Consider the following 10,974-nt stretch of genomic DNA (forward strand, 5'->3'; position numbering starts at 1 on the left):
AATTAGGGTTATTTATATAAAAATATAAATTTATGATATTTTTATAAATAACAAATCAGTCTATATTGTGCATACAACTATATCACGCATTTCGTCATATCATGCATACGCAATATTATGTTTATGCCTATTATGTTATTAAATAATTGTATGATATCAAACACAAATATTTCCATATTAACAATAATATTTTGAACTTGCTATTTTTATTATATATAACAGCTTGATAAAAAATTTGATAGCATTTTTATATACGTCATTGAAAGCGGCAGTTTTTTTTAAATTGTAGTTCTATTTTTAGATGTATAAATTTATAAACAGAAACGTTCCTAAGAAATACATCAATAAATGTTTTCATATAGTTCATAAAACTTAAAGATATAACAGAAAAAAGTTATTTAATTATATAATTTTACAGCTTTTTCTTTATAAAGTAACTGTTATTTGCCAGATTTCAGTTAACTCCAATTTAATTGCCGAAATGATGATCAGTGGTATTCTGCTCGTGGTGTTCTTGAATACGATTGAGTTAAATTCACAGAGAAAAGCCATAAAATCAACTTGCGGTTACTTTAACTTCAAGTTGTGCATTGAAGAGAAATTGATGGTAAAGAAATATATTATGAATTACAAATATCTATGTTTAGTAATATTTTATTACAAAAGTAATTTTAAATTAAACTTTTATTTATTTTTTAATTATTTATTATATTATTTTATTAACCTAAATAATTAACTATTTTTAAATTTAATCGCTGCAAAAAACAACAAAATAAGGATCCATTTTGGTAAAGAAAATTTTTTAAATTGAAAACTTTTTGCAGTGGCTTTTCATTCTTCAAAAATTGGACGTACAATTTATTGGTTTATTTTTCACTAAAAGGATCGGAGATGTAGCCAAAATTAATGAACCTTTAAAACTTTTGGGTCTAAATTTATTTTAAAGTCCGGGTACCATTTAAAAAAACAGTTGTTATATTTGAGTTAACTGTCTTGTTAAAACTCTTTATAATTTAATAACAACGTATAATATCAATTTGCGGTTGTGTTTTCTAAGCAAGGAGCAAATTTTTAATTTAGTTTTTTTTATACTGGTGTCAAACAATGTCAACTTTCTTACAAGATATGGTGAAGGTGTTGGCGATTGACCGACAGATTATTAAAAAAATTGGAACTGAAACACTTTTTTATATTTGAAACAACTTTCAGACATGTAGCAAACTCAGGTTTGCTAATATTTACATCTAATAGGAATGCTTTACAAAACAAAACAAAAAAATTTCAACATTGAGTTACTTAGATTTACCGTTTATTATGTTTTATTCTTTTTAACTAAGTTTATATTAATTGACCGGCGTTGTGTTTAATCAAATAAACCATTAGGGTTCCAAACTATCATCACATAAAATCACAACCCTTTCATTGTTAGAAGGGGTGCGATAAGTTAAAATATATATATATATATATGTATATATATATATATATATATATATATATATATATATATATATATATATATATATATATATATATATATATATATATATATATATATATATACTAACAGTAATAATAATAAGATCGTGATGTGGCAAATGTGGAACTGACCAGATGAATATGATCAACTATGGAAAGCTGAATTCTATATAAAATAAAGTTTTATATAGTTTTAAACTTTTAACTGCATAGGTTTTAAACTTTTAACTGCATTAGTGTTTTGTCAAACACTCTGTTTAAGAAAAAGTATTCTCTCTTTTACGCTAGTCATTGGCGCGACGACCCTCATCCAATTAAATAAAGATGTAATTTTATAGGCGGCTGCTCATCGATAGAACGTAAAAAAAGAACGTTAAGATGACATCAGCACGATGTCATTTTCACGTTTTGTAAACGTTTTGCTATATTCTTATATTCTATATATAAAACTTTTATATATATATTATATATAACTTATATTCATTAATAAATTTTAAGTTTCATAGTATTATATCTCACTGTTCAAAAATTATGACCAAATAAAGTTAAAACCCTCTCAATTTGAAGGGGTTACAAATTTTCTATGATCATAATTTTTGAACGCTTAGCGATAATACTATGAAACTTAAAATTTATCGATGAATATATGTTATATATATATATATATATATATATATATATATATATATATATATATATATATATATATATATATATATATATATATATATATATATATATATATATATATATAATAAAACAAAAATAGTAGATTTGTCAATAAATATACATAAAAATGTCTATAAACATGTTATTTAAAATATATTTAATTAATTTAACTTTTTAGGACTTTATCTCTGGCAATTTTTTTAGTTTTTTTACGGTCCATGGCATCTTAAATTTAAAATATAAATTACAAATTCTTCAAGAAGTATGCTTTAATATTATTATTGGCTCTACATTAGAGTTATTTTATATTTTTAACTTCCTAATTATTATTGTAAACTTGGTGTTTTAAATCAATCCGAAAGTCTTCAATTGGACAAACCTCTGAAATATTAACTTGGTTTTTTATTCTTCTTAAATACTCAATTTTTTTTTCACTGTCAAATGATATTGGGACAGTTTTAATTATATTTAGGTGATTATTGATCACACAATAACCCATTATTTACTTTTATGACTGCCAGAATGGAATTAAACAACACTAATTTATTTTGGGTGTCAACAATTTAATACCACTTTTGATGATAGCTTTTGTTAAAAAAGTTTGACTTTAAATCTGAATTTAAATTTTACATTTTCTGGACAAGCTCTTTACAAGCAAATGTACAGCTACATTAAGTATAAAAAGCTTCATCATCTAAATTGGCAATATGATTTTAAAATTTTTCATTAAGTTTTTCGCACTTAACTTTTGTTTCAACTGTGATGCGGTTATTCAAGATTTTAATTTTTGTTTATAGAATTTTAATAGTTTTGTATTTTTCAATCCTCCAATGTGCACTTAAAAACAGTTAAACTTTTTAACCATCTGATTTTGGCTTTTCCCACAGCTTTGATTGAAGTATTTTTTTAAAACAGCCTATGTTCTCTTTGGTGCCTATTTCTATAAGACGTTTGCTTATAATTCATTTATCCTCCAATTCAGCTTAATTAATAATTAAAAGTCTGGATTTTTCTTATTGGGCATTGTATAGTTTTAAGCTTAAAATATAAATTACTATATAAAATTTAATATATTATAAAATTTTATAATCAACAACACACTGTCAATTCGGGTGAATTTAAATATTTTTTGTTCAATTTATATATATAATTTTATTTTAAAACCAAACAATCACTTTTTGCATTCATGGTGTTCAGATAACGTTTTAAAAATGTTGTTGACTAGTTATATAATATATAAAATCTATTTATACTTATTACTTTGCATCCTATTTTTTTTTTGGGTGCGTATACCCTTTTTTTTTTGGGTGCGTATACCCTTTCGCATCACCTCTGAGTTTACTAATTTCAATCGCAGATTTTGAAAAATTAAAATGAAAGAAAGCGGTTTTTGATAACAAATTTTATTAAAGTAAAGTCTAACTTGATGTTGAAGTTTTGAAAAGTACACAAAAACGCTAATAATCACCATCTTTTTTCGCACAATAACTATTAACTAAGTTTTTTGGTTTAAAATTTTCATAGCCTTTAGACACTATATTCTAAGAATAGCTTTGAACCAGTTCGCTTATTTTGAAACCCTAAACAGTCTTCAAAGCAAAGATATGCGCAATCTGATTGGCTAATTAAAAAAAAAAGATTTTAAATAAAAGTGAAATAAAATAATAATATAAAAAATCAAATATCAATAACAATTACAATTTTTCTATCAAACTTTGTACTGCGATTTTCAGTGTACAAATATAATCTGTGTACAAATATAAAAGTAAAGGTTTTTTTCAAAAGATCTTTTTCTTTTTCTGTCTTTTAAGATATAGAGGACTTTTTTTAATTGTACCCCCCCCCCCAATTATTTTGAAACCCATGTGGTTAGTCCTGGTTATAGCTGCAAGTAATTTGCAACACTTCGAATTAAAAGCAACTGTTAGCAACAACTGATTTAGATTGCCCTTGGTGTTGTATTGTAATAAGAGATTACAAAACAATGTAGTATATTAAACTTTAATAATAAAACTTTAATAAATAGTCTATAACCTGATAGCCACAGATTTGTTTTGATATAGTAAATTGATTACAAAAAAGAATAACTCTTAAATTACCACACCTTTATGGAGAACTAAAGGTAAAAAGGTAGAAACAAGAAAAATTGAAAACAGATAAATTTATGTTGTTGTTTATCTCAATTTCAAAAGTCAATACATATAAAACACATGTTTGTTGATATATAGCATTTAACCTGAACGAAATATTGGCTATTGTATTCTATAATTGGTGAAAAGCGTTTACCCTCTACTAGCAACTGATGGTAATTAATATTCCTAAAAAAAAATGAAAATTTGACTACAGAAGCCTAAAGAGATTTGAAAAAATTTGAGAACCAAAGTCTTTAGATAAAAAATTTTTAATTATGTTTAGAAAACCTTAAACAAATAAAATGCGTCAATGCGCGTGCTTAATATATTTCTTGTATTTTCTTGTTAGGTCTGCGCATTGTAAATATTTAAAGAGTAAATGCGTTTGCAGAGATTCAGCCGATGTAGTTTGCCTATAAAAACATCTTTTTATTTACTTTGAAAACGAAGTAAATAAAAAGATGCGAATTCGAAGCAAAATGATGCCGATTTTATGCTGATATTAATGATGTTGACGGACCAACGCCCATGTGTTATTTGGAATAGTTTGGTGCCACTCCTTTGTACATTTATACATGGGCACTAGCAGGATGGGCCAAAAAGGGTTACTCGACACCCCCTGGGTTTTCTATAGTAAAAAAAATATTCGCGGAATTTCTAGTCAAACAAAAGTTGTTTATCTTGAAATTTAACCGCGTTCTAAACACAAAATGTTAGTTTAGTAGTTACACAAACGCGGTATGTGTCGTGGTAGAGCGCTCGCTTTATAAGCGAGAGGTTCCGAGTTCGATCCCCACCACGTCCCTGGTAGTACCGCGCTCAACTTGTTTCTCCGCACAGCGGCCTTGTTTGTCAAGGTTTGTGTTTCGGAGTTATAGAGTTGAGAGAGGGTTATCACCACAAGTAGCCTCCTCATCTGTAATGGCCTTACTGGCCTTGGAGAGGTGAATTAATAAAAAAAAACCAAAAAAAAAAACCCACTTTTTTATAAAGTTCATGCTTATGGCGTACGGAGCCAGCTATTAGGCTGGATCGCTGCTAAGCTAGAAAATAGACAAGAATAAGCAGTCATTAAAGAACAACCGTTGTTACAGAAATGGATGACAAGTGACGTCTATCAAGGGTCAGTTCTTAAGCCGATGTGCTCCTTCTCAATGACTTACCAGGCTGCATCAATAATCAAACCAAATTGTACGCCGAAGATGATAAGATCATTAGAGTTATTGATATCAATTAAACTCCCTCAAAAACTGCAAACAGACATCGCCTGTATGTTGTTTTTAATAATCAAAACTATAGTTTGGTTGCACAGCAGGCTTATGTACTTGAACTTTGAGATGTGCAAAGTAATGCACGCAAATCAACACATACTTACACAGTGGATGACATCGACAGTAACTAACGCAATCTTGCTCCAATATGTATTGAGTGCAACATCGGGTGACAAATATTTGACAACCTCAAAGTAAAAGTGCAGGTAGAAGCAGCAGTTTTGGCTGACAATTGAATGCTTAGTTGTCTTAAAAATCGTTTTGTTGCCGGAGTCTTCAGCTTTGGAAAAAAACTGTATCAGCTATACATTCAACTGCATCTAAAGTTTAGTGCGTAGGTCTGGTCTACCCATCTTAAATAAGAAATTGCTCTTCTTAAACGTGTCCAACAACATGCCATAAAGACAATATTATTGATTAAACATTTTAGATACAATCAAAGAATAAAAATACTTGACTTAAAAAACTACACTCAAAGAACGCAGAAATTGTAGTGGATTATACTGCAATACAAGATTTCTCACCATTTACAAAAGGTTAAATTTTAAACTCCGCAAGAACAGTTTTTCTCATCAATCTTAGCATACAATTTAAGAAGAAGTACCCGATGTTTAAAACCCCAAATATTTAAAGGTTGTACTTAACCTCAGCACGTTTTCACAAACCACGTTGCAAACCGTTGGAATAAATAAACGCCGGATCTAATCGATGCAATAACTGTAAACTCTTTTAAAAAGAGTGTCGAAAATACGGCTCTGGCTGCAGCAACGCCCATCATCAGCATAAAAAAGCATGGTGTTTTTTATTTTCTTTTATCAATATATAATTTTGTATGTATAAGTTACATTGATTAACTAAAGTAAATAAAATATTTTTAAAGACGTTTTTTAAGAAAATAACTTTTTGCTGCATTATGATTGACACACAATGACAAGTGGTGTCTAATATTTATTTGAGCTATATGATGTTTAAACATGAAGGTAAAGCTTTTATTTGGTTCTATGGATATCTTATTTTGCATAGCAACCAAATCTTTTGTCTGAGCTTGAAGAAGATCTGTACTTTAAAAGTAAGATTGAAAGCTTGGGTATAACTTTATTAGATTTTTCAAATCTTCTATTGAGGTGGATTGTATTGTTAAAGTAGTAATAATTGATGGATAGGTTCAAATAATAGTGTTTGAAATAATCTTATTTCAATGTGAATATGTGTTGTGATTACAAAAAATATCAATAGTCTTAATATCAAAAATATACTTTATACTCACAGAGAATTTAAATATAGTCGTTTCAGTCTCCATCCCTAGATTAAAAAATTTAGAAGTGATTTTGCATATTGTATATAAAAAAGAAACAAGAAAGCGGCAAACAAGATCTAAGGAACACAAATAAATGGTATCTGTATGTACAGATATCTGTGACTAAAAAGAAGATTTTGATTTTGATTTACACAAAAATGGTAGTATTCGGACAAGTAAGAGTAACAATACTTCAAGACGTGCTTTTACAGCATATAAACAAACAGCTAAAAATTTGAGCTATGATATATTTCCTTATATTCAGATTTTACATTATCTTGGTAACACTATCCTCAGGTTATAAAATAAACTGCTTAAAAATTACGGATTATTGTTTTGGCACTGTTAAACTATATTTGTCCTTTTATCCATGATATTACATAGCTCAATCTGTGCATAAAGTTTTGATACATGGACATGACATAGTTCAAAGACCTAAACTTCATACATGCATGCATACATGCATGCATACATACATACATACATACATACATACACACATACATACATACATACATACATACATACATACATACATACATACATACATACATACATACATACATACATACATACATACATACATACATACATACATACATACATACATACATACATACATACATACATACATACATACATACATACATACATACATACATACATACATACATACATACATACATACATACATACATACATACATACATACATACATACATACAAACAAAAAATTAAATAACAGGTTAGAGCTACCAATGAATAGTTGGCATTTTCAAATGCTTATAAACAGTAGCTTTAGCAAACACCAGCCGGGTCACTGTGGTTTGAGCTTTAGCTTTAGAAATAAGAGTTCTAAGTTCAATGACACATTGGTACACGCCGCCTTTATTACCGATGTAGAGGAGAGTGGGGTGAGATGGGACAAAATTTTTTGTTTGTGTGATGCGTTTTATACTTTCTACAAAACCATACAACTTGAGTTAAAATTTTAGTCCACTAAATTGTCTTTGGAAATTATTGCAAAATTGATCCTTGCTAGAATGTCCATACTCCACAAAATGATCCCACTCTGTTTTGGAGGTACCAAATTTTGGTATTCATCCATCCACTAGGATTAGCATCACCTTTGGCACCTGTTTGTGCACCTTTAAGTATTTGGCTACAAAAGTGGACACAAGTAAATATCAAAAACGGTGGTATAGAATTTCCAAAAGTATTTATACAACCCACCATTGTAACTTCTGCTGAAAGGGAAATCCTACTCTTTCAGCAGAAGTTACCTATCTTACTTATTTTACTCCTAAAACAGAAATCACTTTCGCTAATGAACATTGTAATAGCGGTTTCATCAATATTGTAATAGCGGTTTTATCAATATTGTAATAGCAATTTCATCAATACTGTAAATGTAATCAGCAGAAAACTTATAACATTTCTGCGCACTGTCAAGGTTTTTGAAAAAAGTACATTTGTGCAATTAAAACTAGTTATTTGACTGAAACTGGTAGCTTCTGGCATACGAATAAATAGTTACAATTTAGGAATAAATATAGCCATTTAGTTCTATCTGTTTCACCCTTTTTCCAGTTTTCTGGTATTTTAATGCTATTTTTAATTACATATTGATTATCAAGTTGCTTTGTTTCTCTAACAATAAGTCCGTAATGCATATTGGATGCTTGACAAGGATATATTATAAGTTCATCTTCTTGTGCCTTATTAAAAAATATATTTATGTTGTTTATCAAAATATAAGTTATCGAAGAAGTTTCTTTGTTAAATTTTATTTTCAGCTGTAAACTTGATTTTGAAATTTATACTATTGTGCAGCTCGTAGTGATAAGCTCCCAGATTCGACAGCCATTTTAGTCATCTATTGTGGCTTTTATTGTATGAGCATTAAATTTTAACCGATTTATCACTCGTTTGTACTTTCTTGGCATCTGAAAAATTTTAACATACTTCCAAGATTAAAAATTTATTTTAATTGCAACAACCAAAATCCAGATTAAGATTGAGATTAATGAAAATAAAATAACACCACAATGAAAATAAAATAACATCACAATGAAAATTTTAATGAGATAAGTTCATGAAAGAGATATTGTAAAAACTAAAAAAAATAATTTAAACTGAATTTAAAATGTGCTAAAAAATATTTGTCAATAAACAATACTTTCTGTAAAAGATGTCTTTAATAATCAGGGTAAAATTTCAGGACAAAAAATCCTATAAAATTAATTTTTATTTCTATGAAAATAAAAACAGTAATATAAAGTAAACATTGAAATATTATCGTAAACGTAAACAGAAATTTTCTGTTCACTCTAAAAAAAAAAATTAATTATAAAAATTAAAACATAGTAAATTTAAAAAGTGATGAAATTGAACAGTGTCTCATTTCACCCCAAGTCTGCTGTCCTAAGTCACCCCATCACTAGTAGGTCTGAGAAAGCCTTAATTTTATATAATTCTCTTAACCATACGCTAATCATATTTTTTCAGTAACTAAATTATAAATTATTAATTAATTAAAAACTATAAACATAAATTTATGCAAACAACACAGGAATATTTCATATTAATGATGTCTCGAAAATCCAGGAAACTTGCTAGATTTTTACATATTCACAAATAATTTGAAAAAAAAATGCTTCTGAAACTCAAAAAACACAATATTATGAAGTTATTATAAACTTGTCACAGATAAAAAAAAACTTTGCGTTATTACATTTTCTGCTGAGATATTGCCATGTCCCATCTCACCATTTTCCGCGATGTTCTGTGACAAGACTGTTTGTTCATTATGGAGCACCTTAATGCTCCACTCAAAAATAAAATAAAATAAAAAAATAATAATATTTACAATATTTCAAATAGTAGCTAAAATAATGAACGTCTGATGCTATGTCAATTTCTCTGGTTTTGATAATTAATAGCTTTATTTACGATAAAGATATTTTTTTACCAATATGCTGAAACTTTTGTTTTTTGTTTTGTTTAGATAGTTAAAAACAGCGATCCAGAAAAGACGGGATTTGCCAAAAATCCTTATTCAATGCGGTTAGATACACTGCGGTTAGATACAATGCGGTTAGATTCAGAGATATCGGAACAAAACAAGAATCTAAAAATCTCTAGTCATAAGAAGAAAAAAAACAGTGTAAAAACGAAGAACGGCACGTATACTCTAAAAGTTTGATTGAAATTGTTGAATTGAATATTTTTGTGTGCATTTTACCATCAAGAAAACCTCTGTTATTAAAATTTTAAATTGTTATTTAATATTAAATAAAATATTAATATTAAAATTTGTAGAAAATATATGTGATGAAGTGAAGTTCTTGAATAAGACCATATATGGCTTCAAATTCCTCGGATGTGTCGCGCTGCTTTTTTAAATTAGTTTATGAGGAGCCCATTTGCAAAACGCGTTAAGTCCGAGTCAACTGGTTTTGAGAAAACAAAAAACTAAACTGCTCTTAGTAGCACATTAACAAAAATTTATATTTTCTTTGTCCCTTTTTAGTACCCAAATTTTTTAAATTGGTCTAATATTTAAAGAGATGATAAACTAAAATATATAGAATGTAAAAATAGAATCAACTCAAAAATTATTTTGGCGACAAAGGCGTTTTGCTGATGGGCTTCTCATATGAAAACTTTTAATGCTTTTTTTTTTTTTTGCATTTGTTTGCAGTGTTAAACAAACGTGTAATTGCATTTGAGTTTGCTTGCAATATTTAATAAATATTGCAAAATAATTAATATAATGTTTAACAAATATATATTACGCAATAATAAGAAATTAAATATTATTATCAACTTTAATAACTTTGAACGAACAAATACCTATTATTTACATAGAATTTAGCCAATTTATTACACGATCATATGTGCAAGGCAGCAAGGTAACAAAACATAAAAGGGTAATATGTATATATATATATATATATATATATATATATATATATATATATATTAATATATAACAATATAAATATATAACTATAAAAATATGTATACATATATAAAAGTATATAAATATATATATATATATATATATATATATATATATATATATATATATATATATATATATATATATATATATATATAAAATTTT

At 27.5% G+C, this 10,974-nt stretch overlaps 1 long non-coding RNA gene across 1 annotated transcript; it reads left to right on the forward strand.

Annotated features, from left to right (window-relative positions):
• Positions 1-317: 317 nt before the first annotated feature.
• Positions 318-10,200, forward strand: LOC136090608 (uncharacterized). The gene is made up of 2 exons (XR_010643559.1): positions 318-607; positions 9,853-10,200. It is a non-coding gene; the product is annotated as an uncharacterized LOC136090608 (long non-coding RNA).
• The last annotated feature ends 774 nt before the right edge of the window (positions 10,201-10,974 follow it).

Source organism: Hydra vulgaris, chromosome 14 (assembly GCF_038396675.1).
Source record: "Hydra vulgaris chromosome 14, alternate assembly HydraT2T_AEP".
Classification (NCBI taxonomy): Eukaryota; Metazoa; Cnidaria; class Hydrozoa; order Anthoathecata; family Hydridae; genus Hydra; species Hydra vulgaris.